A 17,378-nucleotide genomic window follows, 5' to 3' on the forward strand; every position below is an offset into this window, starting at 1 on the left:
CTCAGGATTGACAACTGGCTCTGGCTGAAATCTCCCAGTTCACAGAAGATGGGACTACTCTGTCTCCACCCAAAACACATTCCTACGTATGACATGTGGCCAATAGCTGACCACTAAACATCAAACAAGCCTTAGTAACACCCCTAACCGGAAGCTCGTATTCTGGCTCTTTTCGTGGGTTTGCATCTTTTTGTGAGCAATCCCAGTTCTACCTGCCTACCATGGCAGCAACCGACTTTCACCTCCCTGAGTTGTAATATGTGAGTCTCCTGCCATTCAACCGGATTTCCTATACTCTTGCTGTAGTGTAGTTTTGGGATCCGCCTTCGTCTGCAGGGTAGATCGGTGTGGTTTGCAGGACTTATTCCCCGCCTTTACCCATTTCTTCTAGTAGCAAGAAGACATCAATTCCACCACAGGAAAATCTGTAACTTTATTTGGTCCTTATAGGTCCCTGTATGACCTCTTTGTAATCGAGATATTTGCATTCTACCTGAACTACTTCTCCTGCTTAATTCTGTGTCTGTTGTTACCAACATTCTGAAAAGGGAAAGGGTTAACATTAGGCAGAGAGAGAGAGAGAAGGGACCCTCAGGGAGGCAGTCTGCAGCTACACGTGGGAGGCTGAAGCAGCAGCAGCGGCGGCAGAGTTTGGGGGAGAAGGGGATAAGATAAACGTGTTCTGGATGTGCCCGGGTTAGGTGCCATGGGCGGAGTCTCACAGACTTTCTGATAAGGTCCCAGTAAAAAGCCAGGGACAGAGTCCTCAGGGGCTACCCAGCCGGGACCCTGCTCACTCTTGAGAGCTCTGCACTTTCCTTCAATAAACTCTGTGCCTTTGCCTCGCTCTCCGTCGTCCGCGACTCCGGGAGACAAGGACCAGGTTCTCTCCTGTAACATTTTGGTGCCGAAACCCGGGAGCTGTCGGGGTGTAAGTAACAGCTGACTCTTTCCTTTCCTTTTCTGAGCGGAGGATCTCCTTACCAAGACTCTCAAAACCGGGCACCTGTTGGCCGGTGAAAAGCTGGTAGTGCCACTGCGGGTCTCAGTCTCAGGTGACAGGTTTCTGGGTAAGGTTTGGTCAATCCCCCCCCCCCTTGTGAAAGGGGGACGTTGGCCTGACCCTAACCACTTCCGCTTTCTGCTCTCGGCTTATTCTTCCTTTGCCTATCCTTGGGCAGAAATGCCTTTTAAAAGCTTTCCAATCCCTGATGATCAGTATGCTCCAGCAATTAGGGACTCCTTGAAGGATCTGGAGTCCCTCTTTGTTCTCCGTAACTCTTTCTCCAAATACCTGGACATCTTATGGGTGCAGCAGCTTCGCAGGTGGTCCTACCGATTTTGTCACGTAGGGAGGGAATGCTGTTTGTGTAGCTATCAGGAATTCCCCTTTAAAAGTGTCTTTCACGATAGTCTAGATAAAGGAGAGGGATCTTTCCCGCTTTTCTGTTGTCTGGTGAGACATATGTATTTTTGTCAGATACAACTCCGGCGTACGTGTGGCCAGGACTCGAGGCTTCGCGTCTCAGCGGGCGATATTAGGGTCATCCCCCCTCATGACAAGCTAGAAGCGGCTTACTATTACCAAGCATTCTGTATTCCCTGGGTTTGGAACACTAAGAATAGGAAGGCCAGTCTACCGCCAGTGCCTTCTTTATGCGCAATAGCAGCAGGAACCTTAATAAGATGCGTTGTTAAAGCGTTCCTGTTTCAACAACAGAAAGACAGAAACTATAATACTGCCAGGTCTCAAGGATTGCACCCTTCCGTCGGGACCCATATGCTGATAGGACATCAGGCATACAGGAGGGAAGGATGCTTGGGGGTGAGGCGAAAATAACTGACCGTGTGGACTAGAGTCCATGGGTTGGGGGTGCAAGCAAATTGGTACGACCGAGAAACGAGGGCCCAGTCAAGAGGGCTCCGAAGAAAGCGTCATCAGGGACCTTCTCGGTTACAGGAAAGGTTCATCCAAAGGGGCGTATAAGGACTGGCAGTCCAGTGCTCTGAACCTGCCCTGTGGTTCCCATTGGGCACCCGGGACACTTAAAAGGGTGGGAGACCGGCCCTTGGGGGTCCCGGCCCAGGGAAGCCTTTTCTATAAGCAGCACATGCCCCCGCATAATCACTCCCGCTGTTTGCTTGCACCCATAACCTTTATAAATAACCAACCTTAAGTCCCTAACCTCGCCAAACTCCTTGAGATTTAGAAGGATCCGGAGAGGGAAAGAAGGATGGGGTCAGGGCTAAAGCAGCGGGTCAGAATGGCTACTCCCGCTGGCCCAGCCCTTCTTCGACCCCGGGTGTTAGGCCTTTCTCTCACCTTGGGGAGGGCGGATCCAGGGAAGCCTTGATTCTAAAGGGGAGAGCTCGTATGTTGGGACGCCTTCATGGTCACCTCTCTGGTGTAACAGGTACGGAGGTTCTTTGAGGTTCTTGACTCCTACCCGGACCGTGAGATGGGAAACAAACCTTTCTCCACCGGCACCCCTCTGTGATGTGTTCTGAGAAATTGGGAAAGACTTGATCCACAAATGGTCAAAAGGGAGAGCATGAAGGTTCTTTTGCTCCCAGTCTTGGCCTCAATATTGGCCAGAGGATGGAGAGTCCTGGCCTCCTGAGGGAAGTACTCACTACAGTGCTATCTTACAGTTAGACCTATATCGTACGCGAGAGGGCAGATGGTCAGAGGTTCCTTACGTGCAGGTCTTCTTGGCCTTACAGGACCAAGCCTTCCCAGGGGAGACTTGTAAGTTAGGTACCAACCTCGTGGGCCCTTTATGGGGCCCAGAAGGGCGAGTACTTACAGACTTGCCCCCTGAGGCCTCTTCTCAGAAAAGGCCACCCGGGAGACCCTCATGCACTCCTTATCCAGGATTGCCAGGGATAAGAAATCCTCCCCCTGAAAGGAAGGGCACAGGGGATGTATCCATTGACTCAAATGCCTCATGGTGAATTTGGGCCCCTGACAGTTCCGTTTTCCTTGCAAGATTTTAAACACATTAAAAAGGACCCGGGCAGATGTGCAGACAACCCTGATCAGTATAGACAAGTGTTCTGAAACCTAACCCAGGTTGCTGGCGAAAACACAGGTCATCTCTACCAAAGGGGACTCTAATTCTCCTCTCTCTCTCCTCTCTCTCTCCTCTCTCTCTCTCTCTCTCTCTCTCTCTCTCTCTCTGTCTGTCTCTCCCTCTCTCTCTTTCTCTCTCTCTCTGTTTCTCCTAATGCACTCCAGTTACTCTAACTGTATGTGGAAGCTTCTCCCTCATTCAACTTCCTGGGTCAATGACTGTGATGATTAGAGCCAACTGTTCCTGGTTAGTCTACCTGGAGATGGAGAGACTTTAAGGAATATTCCCAAGTAGCTGCCGAAACTCCTTCTGTTTCAGGGAAGCTCCCTGTCTTCTGTGCCCCAGCAAGGACTGCCTAATTCCACTTGGTGGAAAACAATCTGCCTCTGCTCATCTGTCCCAGCCGATAGGCTTTGGGACCTGTTTGTCTGCCCTCTGGCCTTTTACCTGCCTCCAGCCTTCTAGGAGACACCTGGCCTCTTCTGCCTTCCCCTCCCCCTCCTCCCGTTTCTGCACCACCTGGGCCGCGGCCTGCATTGCTGGTTCCTACGCCGTCCTCAGTGCCTCAGGCACCAACAGCTCCTCCGCCCCTGGCCCTCAAGGAGCAAAGAACACCCCTTAGACTTACACCGCCCCCTCAGCTCTCCTACCTGGTGCATGCCCCAGGTAAAAATGGACACTGGGGAACTGCTGAGCGGACACAGGTGGAAGCCAATGAAGACAGACGTGTCTCTACAGTTGTCAACAGTAAACATCAAACGTTTTCTACCTAGGTTTACTGAGGGTCCAATGAGCTCAGAAATGTCTCTGTTGCAGTTCGTCAACAAAAAAGATGGCTTCAAATAATAGTTAATTTTGTCTGTCTCAAAGTTTCCACGGGTAATTGTTAAAATAGCTTTCAGGGTCTTGGGTAACTCGAAACTTTAGAGGTTCGTTTGGATGATAAACTGGATTGAATTCGTTAGACTTTTAGGCCTTCTCCAAATCATATGGCATACTAAAGCAATGCTTACTAAACACAGGTTTGTGCTTTTGGCTAAGAGGCAGAAAAACGAAGGATATTTAAATCGGTTGGAAAAAAAAAAACACGCTCTATGCTGAACCGATTCATAAGTTTGCCACAAAAAAAAAAAAATCTGGGGGCGCCTGGGTGGCGCAGTCGGTTAAGCGTCCGACTTCAGCCAGGTCACGATCTCACGGTCCGTGAGTTCGAGCCCCGTGTCGGGCTCTGGGCTGATGGCTCAGAGCCTGGAGCCTGTTTCCGATTCTGTGTCTCCCTCTCTCTCTGCCCCTTCCCCGTTCATGCTCTGTCTCTCTCTGTCCCAAAAAAATAAATAAACGTTGAAAAAAAAAATTAAAAAAAAAAATATGATGTAACAGACAATGCACAACTGGTTACTACTTAGTTTTCGCTGGGGACTAGGGTTTCTAAGAGTTAAAGCTCTGCTGAATGTAATCAAGCAAATGCTCCACATTTGTGTCGTTTCTGTTTCCCAAAGGCATGGGTGTCCGTGCCATATGAGCAATGGATGATACGCGATGGGCTTCTACTGGGATGCACGGGAGCCATTTTGCTCCACTGAGCCCAGGGTCTGCCGATTTGTAACATCCTAGATACTCTAAGCTGGATACCCACGTGGCTGGAACATATTTTATGTGGGCACTGCTGAAAAAGGCAAGAGGAACAGACCTCGACTTTGGCCCTTTTAGCCACCTCAACGGCCGATTTTATCTTTACAAAAAAAGGGTTTTCGCCAGCCTTTTGAAATAAACTTGTAAGAGGATCACTGGTGGGCAAGATAAATTAGCGCATCCTTCTACAACCGGGGAAGTCTGGCTCGGTCACAGTCGATACCCCCAAAGTCCCGCAGGTCGGAACAGAAGGGTAGGAGAATTCAGAAAAGACAAGGTCAGCTCTCGGAGGTAGGGTCAAGCCTGGATAAGAGCAAGTGCTCCCAGCACCTCGAGAGACCGGCAAAGCTTTCGGCTGCCAGTTCGCATAGCCAGTCCAAAAGCGGAGCCGGGACATGAGGTTTCTCCTGGCCAGCTGTAGGATACTGAGAGAAGGGAAGCCTCTTCCTCTGTCTTCCTATACATGGCAATTCCCCAACCAAGGCCAATACTCCGTTGGAACGCATTCTAAAACACTGGGATGCTTTTGATCCACAAACCCTGAAGAAGAAGCAACACATTAAGTATCATGGGACTGGAGGTCCGATAGGGAGGGAACGCCCCGTTTCCTACTGGGACCCAGGTAGAACCATCTCAAGATCCTAACTGGGGACTACGACCGCCCCATTGAGGGGTGGTATTGCCACTTGCAAGCTTGTGTTTTAGAGAAATTAAAGAGGTCGAGGTAAGTCCTTAAATTATGCTCAATTGGCCACTATTTCACAAACACACAAGAGAGCCCCATGGCCTTCCTGGAGAGGTGGAGAGAGGCTCTCATTAAATATATGGCTATCTCCCCTGATACTCCTGAGGCTGAGATGATTTTAAAGGACAAATTTGTCACTCATTCAGCCCTAGATATTCAGAAATGCAAAAATTGGCTGTTGGCCTGGAAGGGACCCTGGAGGAGCTCTTAGGAGCTGTCAGCTGGGTGTATTACAACCCAGATCAAGAGGAAAGAACAGGAAAGGAGGCTGAAGATACAATCCGAGGCCTTCATTTCGGCCTTATGTACTATGTTGGACCAGACTACCCGAGGTCCTGGCACCAAACGCCACTCGTGTGACCAGTCAGAGCACTGGAACCGAGACTGCCCTCAGGAGGCACAACAGAAGTCCAAGCCCTGCAAGCCATGCCCCTCGTGTGGAGACAATCACTGGAGGTCTGAATGCCCTCGGGGACCTCTATCTGCGAGGGCTCAGATAACCGGTGTCCCCTGGAAGGAACTGCCGGGGCCTGGGGCTCTTCGTGGTGGCTCTCCAGAACCAACTGTCTGTTGGAAGCCTGGAGCCTCGGGTAAGTCTGGGAAACTCAGGCAACTAAAAAGCTGTTTCATTTCCTCCGTGATCCCGGAGCCACCTTTTCTGTCCTCCTTTCCACTCCCGGCCGACTGTCCAGATGCAGCCTAAAAATTAGAGGCGTCTCTGGAAAACTTACGACTACATTTTCCTCTCAGCCCCTGGGGTGCATGTGGAGATAACTAATTCTTCCTCATTCGTTCTTGGTAATGCCAGAGAGCCTTACTCCCTTGCTAGGAAGGGACATCATAACCGTAGTAGAGACTATAGTGCCACCAGCTCCAGGAAAGATCGACAGTCGCGTGGGTTTTTGGGAATTAGTGGATGTTATAGGCTGTGGATGCTGGGGTTCAGAGAATAGCTCGCCCCCTCTATCCACTACTAGAGGAGACTCAATCCCACCTTCTCTCCCAAGGAGACGAGCTGGGGTCTGACTCACGCCCGCTGTCACAGCACTCGGGTTGGTTACAGACAGAGCAGGGGCATTACGATCGCCTGGCACACAGAGCTGGAAGATCATTAAAGCACTGCATCAGGCCTTTCATTTACGGAGGGATAGAACTCATCAAATGGCCCAAAGGACGTTTGCTGGGAAAAATCGGTCAAGGAGAGTTCAGCAAGTAGTATCAACCTCCAAAGTTTGTCTTAGAAACAATCCTCTCAACCACAGACTTGCTCTCCCAGACAACCAAGGAACTGGAGGCTATCCAGGGAAGACTGATGATTAGGTTTCACCCATGTGCCAAGGTCAAAGGGGTTCCGACATCTTTGGTATGAGTTGATACTCGTTCTAATTGGGTAGAGGCCTTCCCCCGCAAGACACAAAAGGCGCAAGAAGTAATAAAAGCTCTGCTTTATAAAATAATACCCGGGTCTGGCTTACCGAAAGATTACAAAGTAATGGTGGTGAGTGGCTGCCTTGACTCCTCTCCGGGAGGACTCCCGGCTCCTAGACAAGTTTCACACGGCAAAATCAAGCAAACTGTCGGCCTACTCAGCGGAGCTCTACGCGATACCTCCCAAGCATTAGATGCTTTCTTTAAATCACAAATTAGGTGAAGTTAGGGCCGGACTCTTGGAGAACCGAGCCACCGCTGATGCCTTGCCTGCTCCTCCGTCACCCGGGTTGTGAGCGATTCCCTCACGTGTGCTGTTTCAGTGGGACTGATAATTGTCACAGAGTCTCACCACTGATCGGTCACATTCGGGCACAGTTGGACAGAGGGTCTCCCCTGGATTGTTTGACTGGTTTGGGGACTGGGAGCACTGTCTTAGAGATGCCATCTCGTGAGTCGATATAATCTTTAGTTTGTGTTTTTCTCTTTGTGTCCGCCGATGCTGCTGTGCCTCAAGCCTGCCCGCCTTCCTGTGGAACCATGCCGGGGACCACTCGACCGACCCCCGGGTGGACTCTGGCTGCCGCACCCCCACGCCGTCCCTTGTCAGCTTGAAGAAGCCAGAACGGTCATCGCCCCCGTTCCCTAACGGCAGCTGGGAGCCCTATTCCAGGGGGCGGAGTGAGTAGGGAAAGGGTTCCGCCAGGCAGGGAGAGAGAAGGGGCCTTCAGGGAGGCAGGCTGTAGCCTCCCGTGCGAGGCTGAAGAGAAGCAGCGGTGGCAGCGGAGTTGGGGGAAGAAGAGAATAAGATGAACGGTTCTGGGCCTGCCCAGGTTAGGTGCCATGGGCGGAGTCTCACAAACCGTCCGATAAGGTCCACGCTAGAAGCCGGGGACAGAAATCCCCAGCAGCTACCCCGTCGGGACCCCTCTCTCTCTTGAGAGCTTTGTACTTTCCCGCAATAAAATCTACCGCTTTGCTCACTCTCCGTCAATTCGTCCTGGAGATTCATCCTTCGCCTCCGTGAGACAAGCACCGGCGCGTCTCCCACCTCGTGTAGCGGTATTAGGCTGGCGGCAAACTACGCTGCTGGTGAGACAAGTAGAATCCTGACACTGATGATCTATTATGCAGTTGGAACGAGTAGCGGGACAGGTCAATGTAAATTACCAGTACAGGAAGAAAGTTGTCACGTTTCAGGGAAAGAATGAAGGTATATTTGGGCAAAAGAGGACAACATCAGCACGGCGGCAATGGAGATGGAGGAGAAGGAATGGAATCAAGACCTAGTAGCGAGTAGAAATTAAGGAATATGTTAACACATCGAACGTGTGTGTTTTCGGGGGAGAGATCGAGAATGACGCGTTGTTTCCAAGTGGGAACAGTAGGCAGTCGGTGGTTCCATTAACCAAGGTGGGCAAAGAGGGGAAGGACAGACGCGAGTGGGGGGTGAAGGAGAGAATGAGCTCGAGAATGGGCAGGTGGACACAAAGGTACCTGCGGGACTTCTGTGGGACATCCAGGGAAGCTGTTCAGTAGGCATATGGATATGAGGTCTAGAAACGTAGGAGACAAGAGCTGTGAAGACATAGATTTGGGATCCTCGGCACATAGATACGTAGGGACCACATGAGAGAGAAATTCTGAGGGTCGAGGACTTTAGGGGAGGAACCCCAATGTCATAGGGGATGGCAAGGACCAAACCTACTACAATCCCAGAGGTGTTGAAGGTAGATAACGGGGCTTCATGAATCAGAGCAACGGTTTGTTTTTCACAGCACAACAAGCAAGGTAAATACACATCAGCGCAGTTTGCGGTGTCCCCGCTTCCAAGTCCCAGGGAGCCGTGTGCTCCTTCCAGATAGATGCCAGCCACGTGGCGGGTTGTACGGCACCAAAGCTGAGGAGACCAGGGCCGAGGAGGACTCAGCGTGTTTTGAGCAAGAAGGAAACATTGTAGCAAGTGGCAAAGAAGCCAAGCCAGTAAAAGTTCCCCAGAGAAGGAGCCGTTCTCAGCAGTCACGCTGTGGTCCCCTTGACCTACTTAGTTGCCCATAGGACTGGCCACAGGAACAACTTCGTATCAGGAGACTGATACGCCTTACAGCTGGGCACAGTCAGCAAGGACTTGCAGGGATGCTCAGGGCCGCTGCTGAATTGCCTCTCCCTAAAATGATGTGATTTTCTTTGCCCCTCACCAACACAAGCAGGCAGGCAGCGTTGGATCTATGCCCCATTTACAAAGGAGGAAATTGCTTCTGAGAAAGAAAAACTCACTTTTACTTCCGTAGCATAGCAAAACGCTGGGACTGAAACCTGTTCTTCTGACTTCTCTATATGCTTTTCTTAGTACTCAAAATGAAAAGCATAAGTCACAATTGAGAATTCAAGGCTATGCCCAAGTTTGGAGCTGTCTGAAGCGTGTCAGATGTAAATGGGAATGGCCTTGCATGATTTTCCTATAGTTTGGAATTCACTCCAGTGAAATTTCCCAGTGGGTGATATTCCCAAAGCTGCCTTAGAATCCTGTGAGGGCAATGCTCAAGGTTAATCAGAGGTGAAGCCAAAAGGAACAAGCATTGATAACTTGTATACATTTGTGCTTCCATTTCCCCAGAGTTTCCTCTGGTGTGATTTCCAGTAATTGTAGAAAGTAACACCACATAGTTTCTCACTGAATGCAATTAACGATTTAATGAAACTTGGATTCATTAACTTGTGTACGCTTTTACAAAATCACCTTGCTGAAGTCTGCAGAGTGTGCCCTAATGACCCATGAACAAGCCACACATATAGTCTTAAAATTCTACAGTGAGTTTTTAAAACAAACTCTTCAGTAAATGCAGTGGCTGGGCTGAAATATGTCATCGTGCTCTCTTTTAAAAGCTACTTAATTTTTTTAATGGAAAGTGCAATTTAGCTGACAGTCATTTCTTTGCTGCTGCATTGAAATAAAGTAGATTTAAAGGCGGGGAATAGAGTACACTATAAAAAGTGGGTCTTCATGCAGAAAGAAATAAAATAGAAAATGTAAGGAATGGACGATTTGATTCTGAATATTGGTGAAGGTGTTTGGCTATTGACTTCTTTCACTACTGTGGCAGAATTGTTACAGGAGGGTGTGAGAGACACCGGTCCTCGTCTCGGTGTAGAATATGAGGGTCGGGGACAAGAGAGAGTGTGCAAAATGAAAGTATTGGGGGAAAGTACAAAGCTCTCAAGAGTGAGAGGGGTCCCGATGGTGTAGCCGCTGGGGATTTCTGTCCCCGGCTTTTAACATGGACCTTATCAGACAGTTTGTGAGACTCCATCCATGGCACCTAACCTGGGCAGGCCCAAAACCTTTTACCTTATTCTCTTCTTGCCCGGACTCCGAACTATAAGGCATATCAGTCTCCTGATACGAAGTTGTTCCTGTGGCCAGTCCTATGGGCAACTAAGTAGGTCAAGGGGACCACAGCGTGACTGCTGAGAACGGCTCCTTCTCTGGGGAACTTTTACTGGCTTGGCTTCTTTGCCACTTGCTACAATGTTTCCTTCTTGCTCAAAACACGCTGAGTCCTCCTCGGCCCTGGTCTCCTCAGCTTTGGTGCCGTACAACCCGCCACGTGGCTGGCATCTATCTGGAAGGAGCACACGGCTCCCTGGGACTTGGAAGCGGGGACACCGCAAACTGCGCTGATGTGTATTTACCTTGCTTGTTGTGCTGTGAAAAACAAACCGTTGCTCTGATTCATGAAGCCCCGTTATCTACCTTCAACACCTCTGGGATTGTAGTAGGTTTGGTCCTTGCCATCCCCTATGACATTGGGGTTCCTCCCCTAAAGTCCTCGACCCTCAGAATTTCTCTCTCATGTGGTCCCTACGTATCTATGTGCCGAGGATCCCAAATCTATGTCTTCACAGCTCTTGTCTCCTACGTTTCTAGACCTCATATCCATATGCCTACTGAACAGCTTCCCTGGATGTCCCACAGAAGTCCCGCAGGTACCTTTGTGTCCACCTGCCCATTCTCGAGCTCATTCTCTCCTTCACCCCCCACTCACGTCTGTCCTTCCCCTTTTTGCCCACCTTGGTTAATGGAACCACCGACTGCCTACTGTTCCCACTTGGAAACAACGCGTCATTCTCGATCTCTCCCCCGAAAACACACACGTTCGATGTGTTAACATATTCCTTAATTTCTACTCGCTACTAGGTCTTGATTCCATTCCTTCTCCTCCATCTCCATTGCCGCCGTGCTGATGTTGTCCTCTTTTGCCCAAATATACCTTCATTCTTTCCCTGAAACGTGACAACTTTCTTCCTGTACTGGTAATTTACATTGACCTGTCCCGCTACTCGTTCCAACTGCATAATAGATCATCAGTGTCAGGATTCTACTTGTCTCACCAGCAGCGTAGTTTGCCGCCAGCCTAATACCGCTACACGAGGTGGGAGACGCGCCGGTGCTTGTCTCACGGAGGCGAAGGATGAATCTCCAGGACGAATTGACGGAGAGTGAGCAAAGCGGTAGATTTTATTGCGGGAAAGTACAAAGCTCTCAAGAGAGAGAGGGGTCCCGACGGGGTAGCTGCTGGGGATTTCTGTCCCCGGCTTCTAGCGTGGACCTTATCGGACGGTTTGTGAGACTCCGCCCATGGCACCTAACCTGGGCAGGCCCAGAACCGTTCATCTTATTCTCTTCTTCCCCCAACTCCGCTGCCACCGCTGCTTCTCTTCAGCCTCGCACGGGAGGCTACAGCCTGCCTCCCTGAAGGCCCCTTCTCTCTCCCTGCCTGGCGGAACCCTTTCCCTACTCACTCCGCCCCCTGGAATAGGGCTCCCAGCTGCCGTTAGGGAACGGGGGCGATGACCGTTCTGGCTTCTTCAAGCTGACAAGGGACGGCGTGGGGGTGCGGCAGCCAGAGTCCACCCGGGGGTCGGTCGAGTGGTCCCCGGCATGGTTCCACAGGAAGGCGGGCAGGCTTGAGGCACAGCAGCATCGGCGGACACAAAGAGAAAAACACAAACTAAAGATTATATCGACTCACGAGATGGCATCTCTAAGACAGTGCTCCCAGTCCCCAAACCAGTCAAACAATCCAGGGGAGACCCTCTGTCCAACTGTGCCCGAATGTGACCGATCAGTGGTGAGACTCTGTGACAATTATCAGTCCCACTGAAACAGCACACGTGAGGGAATCGCTCACAACCCGGGTGACGGAGGAGCAGGCAAGGCATCAGCGGTGGCTCGGTTCTCCAAGAGTCCGGCCCTAACTTCACCTAATTTGTGATTTAAAGAAAGCATCTAATGCTTGGGAGGTATCGCGTAGAGCTCCGCTGAGTAGGCCGACAGTTTGCTTGATTTTGCCGTGTGAAACTTGTCTAGGAGCCGGGAGTCCTCCCGGAGAGGAGTCAAGGCAGCCACTCACCACCATTACTTTGTAATCTTTCGGTAAGCCAGACCCGGGTATTATTTTATAAAGCAGAGCTTTTATTACTTCTTGCGCCTTTTGTGTCTTGCGGGGGAAGGCCTCTACCCAATTAGAACGAGTATCAACTCATACCAAAGATGTCGGAACCCCTTTGACCTTGGCACATGGGTGAAACCTAATCATCAGTCTTCCCTGGATAGCCTCCAGTTCCTTGGTTGTCTGGGAGAGCAAGTCTGTGGTTGAGAGGATTGTTTCTAAGACAAACTTTGGAGGTTGATACTACTTGCTGAACTCTCCTTGACCGATTTTTCCCAGCAAACGTCCTTTGGGCCATTTGATGAGTTCTATCCCTCCGTAAATGAAAGGCCTGATGCAGTGCTTTAATGATCTTCCAGCTCTGTGTGCCAGGCGATCGTAATGCCCCTGCTCTGTCTGTAACCAACCCGAGTGCTGTGACAGCGGGCGTGAGTCAGACCCCAGCTCGTCTCCTTGGGAGAGAAGGTGGGATTGAGTCTCCTCTAGTAGTGGATAGAGGGGGCGAGCTATTCTCTGAACCCCAGCATCCACAGCCTATAACATCCACTAATTCCCAAAAACCCACGCGACTGTCGATCTTTCCTGGAGCTGGTGGCACTATAGTCTCTACTACGGTTATGATGTCCCTTCCTAGCAAGGGAGTAAGGCTCTCTGGCATTACCAAGAACGAATGAGGAAGAATTAGTTATCTCCACATGCACCCCAGGGGCTGAGAGGAAAATGTAGTCGTAAGTTTTCCAGAGACGCCTCTAATTTTTAGGCTGCATCTGGACAGTCGGCCGGGAGTGGAAAGGAGGACAGAAAAGGTGGCTCCGGGATCACGGAGGAAATGAAACAGCTTTTTAGTTGCCTGAGTTTCCCAGACTTACCCGAGGCTCCAGGCTTCCAACAGACAGTTGGTTCTGGAGAGCCACCACGAAGAGCCCCAGGCCCCGGCAGTTCCTTCCAGGGGACACCGGTTATCTGAGCCCTCGCAGATAGAGGTCCCCGAGGGCATTCAGACCTCCAGTGATTGTCTCCACACGAGGGGCATGGCTTGCAGGGCTTGGACTTCTGTTGTGCCTCCTGAGGGCAGTCTCGGTTCCAGTGCTCTGACTGGTCACACGAGTGGCGTTTGGTGCCAGGACCTCGGGTAGTCTGGTCCAACATAGTACATAAGGCCGAAATGAAGGCCTCGGATTGTATCTTCAGCCTCCTTTCCTGTTCTTTCCTCTTGATCTGGGTTGTAATACACCCAGCTGACAGCTCCTAAGAGCTCCTCCAGGGTCCCTTCCAGGCCAACAGCCAATTTTTGCATTTCTGAATATCTAGGGCTGAATGAGTGACAAATTTGTCCTTTAAAATCATCTCAGCCTCAGGAGTATCAGGGGAGATAGCCATATATTTAATGAGAGCCTCTCTCCACCTCTCCAGGAAGGCCATGGGGCTCTCTTGTGTGTTTGTGAAATAGTGGCCAATTGAGCATAATTTAAGGACTTACCTCGACCTCTTTAATTTCTCTAAAACACAAGCTTGCAAGTGGCAATACCACCCCTCAATGGGGCGGTCGTAGTCCCCAGTTAGGATCTTGAGATGGTTCTACCTGGGTCCCAGTAGGAAACGGGGCGTTCCCTCCCTATCGGACCTCCAGTCCCATGATACTTAATGTGTTGCTTCTTCTTCAGGGTTTGTGGATCAAAAGCATCCCAGTGTTTTAGAATGCGTTCCAACGGAGTATTGGCCTTGGTTGGGGAATTGCCATGTATAGGAAGACAGAGGAAGAGGCTTCCCTTCTCTCAGTATCCTACAGCTGGCCAGGAGAAACCTCATGTCCCGGCTCCGCTTTTGGACTGGCTATGCGAACTGGCAGCCGAAAGCTTTGCCGGTCTCTCGAGGTGCTGGGAGCACTTGCTCTTATCCAGGCTTGACCCTACCTCCGAGAGCTGACCTTGTCTTTTCTGAATTCTCCTACCCTTCTGTTCCGACCTGCGGGACTTTGGGGGTATCGACTGTGACCGAGCCAGACTTCCCCGGTTGTAGAAGGATGCGCTAATTTATCTTGCCCACCAGTGATCCTCTTACAAGTTTATTTCAAAAGGCTGGCGAAAACCCTTTTTTTGTAAAGATAAAATCGGCCGTTGAGGTGGCTAAAAGGGCCAAAGTCGAGGTCTGTTCCTCTTGCCTTTTTCAGCAGTGCCCACATAAAATATGTTCCAGCCACGTGGGTATCCAGCTTAGAGTATCTAGGATGTTACAAATCGGCAGACCCTGGGCTCAGTGGAGCAAAATGGCTCCCGTGCATCCCAGTAGAAGCCCATCGCGTATCATCCATTGCTCATATGGCACGGACACCCATGCCTTTGGGAAACAGAAACGACACAAATGTGGAGCATTTGCTTGATTACATTCAGCAGAGCTTTAACTCTTAGAAACCCTAGTCCCCAGCGAAAACTAAGTAGTAACCAGTTGTGCATTGTCTGTTACATCATATTTTTTTTTTAATTTTTTTTTTCAACGTTTATTTATTTTTTTGGGACAGAGAGAGACAGAGCATGAACGGGGAAGGGGCAGAGAGAGAGGGAGACACAGAATCGGAAACAGGCTCCAGGCTCTGAGCCATCAGCCCAGAGCCCGACACGGGGCTCGAACTCACGGACCGTGAGATCGTGACCTGGCTGAAGTCGGACGCTTAACCGACTGCGCCACCCAGGCGCCCCCAGATTTTTTTTTTTTTGTGGCAAACTTATGAATCGGTTCAGCATAGAGCGTGTTTTTTTTTTTCCAACCGATTTAAATATCCTTCGTTTTTCTGCCTCTTAGCCAAAAGCACAAACCTGTGTTTAGTAAGCATTGCTTTAGTATGCCATATGATTTGGAGAAGGCCTAAAAGTCTAACGAATTCAATCCAGTTTATCATCCAAACGAACCTCTAAAGTTTCGAGTTACCCAAGACCCTGAAAGCTATTTTAACAATTACCCGTGGAAACTTTGAGACAGACAAAATTAACTATTATTTGAAGCCATCTTTTTTGTTGACGAACTGCAACAGAGACATTTCTGAGCTCATTGGACCCTCAGTAAACCTAGGTAGAAAACGTTTGATGTTTACTGTTGACAACTGTAGAGACACGTCTGTCTTCATTGGCTTCCACCTGTGTCCGCTCAGCAGTTCCCCAGTGTCCATTTTTACCTGGGGCATGCACCAGGTAGGAGAGCTGAGGGGGCGGTGTAAGTCTAAGGGGTGTTCTTTGCTCCTTGAGGGCCAGGGGCGGAGGAGCTGTTGGTGCCTGAGGCACTGAGGACGGCGTAGGAACCAGCAATGCAGGCCGCGGCCCAGGTGGTGCAGAAACGGGAGGAGGGGGAGGGGAAGGCAGAAGAGGCCAGGTGTCTCCTAGAAGGCTGGAGGCAGGTAAAAGGCCAGAGGGCAGACAAACAGGTCCCAAAGCCTATCGGCTGGGACAGATGAGCAGAGGCAGATTGTTTTCCACCAAGTGGAATTAGGCAGTCCTTGCTGGGGCACAGAAGACAGGGAGCTTCCCTGAAACAGAAGGAGTTTCGGCAGCTACTTGGGAATATTCCTTAAAGTCTCTCCATCTCCAGGTAGACTAACCAGGAACAGTTGGCTCTAATCATCACAGTCATTGACCCAGGAAGTTGAATGAGGGAGAAGCTTCCACATACAGTTAGAGTAACTGGAGTGCATTAGGAGAAACAGAGAGAGAGAGAAAGAGAGAGAGGGAGAGACAGACAGAGAGAGAGAGAGAGAGAGAGAGAGAGAGAGAGAGGAGAGAGAGAGGAGAGAGAGAGGAGAATTAGAGTCCCCTTTGGTAGAGATGACCTGTGTTTTCGCCAGCAACCTGGGTTAGGTTTCAGAACACTTGTCTATACTGATCAGGGTTGTCTGCACATCTGCCCGGGTCCTTTTTAATGTGTTTAAAATCTTGCAAGGAAAACGGAACTGTCAGGGGCCCAAATTCACCATGAGGCATTTGAGTCAATGGATACATCCCCTGTGCCCTTCCTTTCAGGGGGAGGATTTCTTATCCCTGGCAATCCTGGATAAGGAGTGCATGAGGGTCTCCCGGGTGGCCTTTTCTGAGAAGAGGCCTCAGGGGGCAAGTCTGTAAGTACTCGCCCTTCTGGGCCCCATAAAGGGCCCACGAGGTTGGTACCTAACTTACAAGTCTCCCCTGGGAAGGCTTGGTCCTGTAAGGCCAAGAAGACCTGCACGTAAGGAACCTCTGACCATCTGCCCTCTCGCGTACGATATAGGTCTAACTGTAAGATAGCACTGTAGTGAGTACTTCCCTCAGGAGGCCAGGACTCTCCATCCTCTGGCCAATATTGAGGCCAAGACTGGGAGCAAAAGAACCTTCATGCTCTCCCTTTTGACCATTTGTGGATCAAGTCTTTCCCAATTTCTCAGAACACATCACAGAGGGGTGCCGGTGGAGAAAGGTTTGTTTCCCATCTCACGGTCCGGGTAGGAGTCAAGAACCTCAAAGAACCTCCGTACCTGTTACACCAGAGAGGTGACCATGAAGGCGTCCCAACATACGAGCTCTCCCCTTTAGAATCAAGGCTTCCCTGGATCCGCCCTCCCCAAGGTGAGAGAAAGGCCTAACACCCGGGGTCGAAGAAGGGCTGGGCCAGCGGGAGTAGCCATTCTGACCCGCTGCTTTAGCCCTGACCCCATCCTTCTTTCCCTCTCCGGATCCTTCTAAATCTCAAGGAGTTTGGCGAGGTTAGGGACTTAAGGTTGGTTATTTATAAAGGTTATGGGTGCAAGCAAACAGCGGGAGTGATTATGCGGGGGCATGTGCTGCTTATAGAAAAGGCTTCCCTGGGCCGGGACCCCCAAGGGCCGGTCTCCCACCCTTTTAAGTGTCCCGGGTGCCCAATGGGAACCACAGGGCAGGTTCAGAGCACTGGACTGCCAGTCCTTATACGCCCCTTTGGATGAACCTTTCCTGTAACCGAGAAGGTCCCTGATGACGCTTTCTTCGGAGCCCTCTTGACTGGGCCCTCGTTTCTCGGTCGTACCAATTTGCTTGCACCCCCAACCCA

General features: G+C 50.5%; 1 long non-coding RNA gene across 1 annotated transcript; it reads left to right on the top strand.

Annotated features, from left to right (window-relative positions):
- The first annotated feature begins 499 nt into the window (after window positions 1-499).
- LOC123383421 lies at window positions 500-7,867 on the top strand. Its single transcript, XR_006593131.1, has 2 exons — window positions 500-931; window positions 6,459-7,867. It is a non-coding gene; the product is annotated as an uncharacterized LOC123383421 (long non-coding RNA).
- The last annotated feature ends 9,511 nt before the right edge of the window (window positions 7,868-17,378 follow it).

This window comes from Felis catus, chromosome X (assembly GCF_018350175.1).
Source record: "Felis catus isolate Fca126 chromosome X, F.catus_Fca126_mat1.0, whole genome shotgun sequence".
Classification (NCBI taxonomy): domain Eukaryota; kingdom Metazoa; phylum Chordata; class Mammalia; order Carnivora; family Felidae; genus Felis; species Felis catus.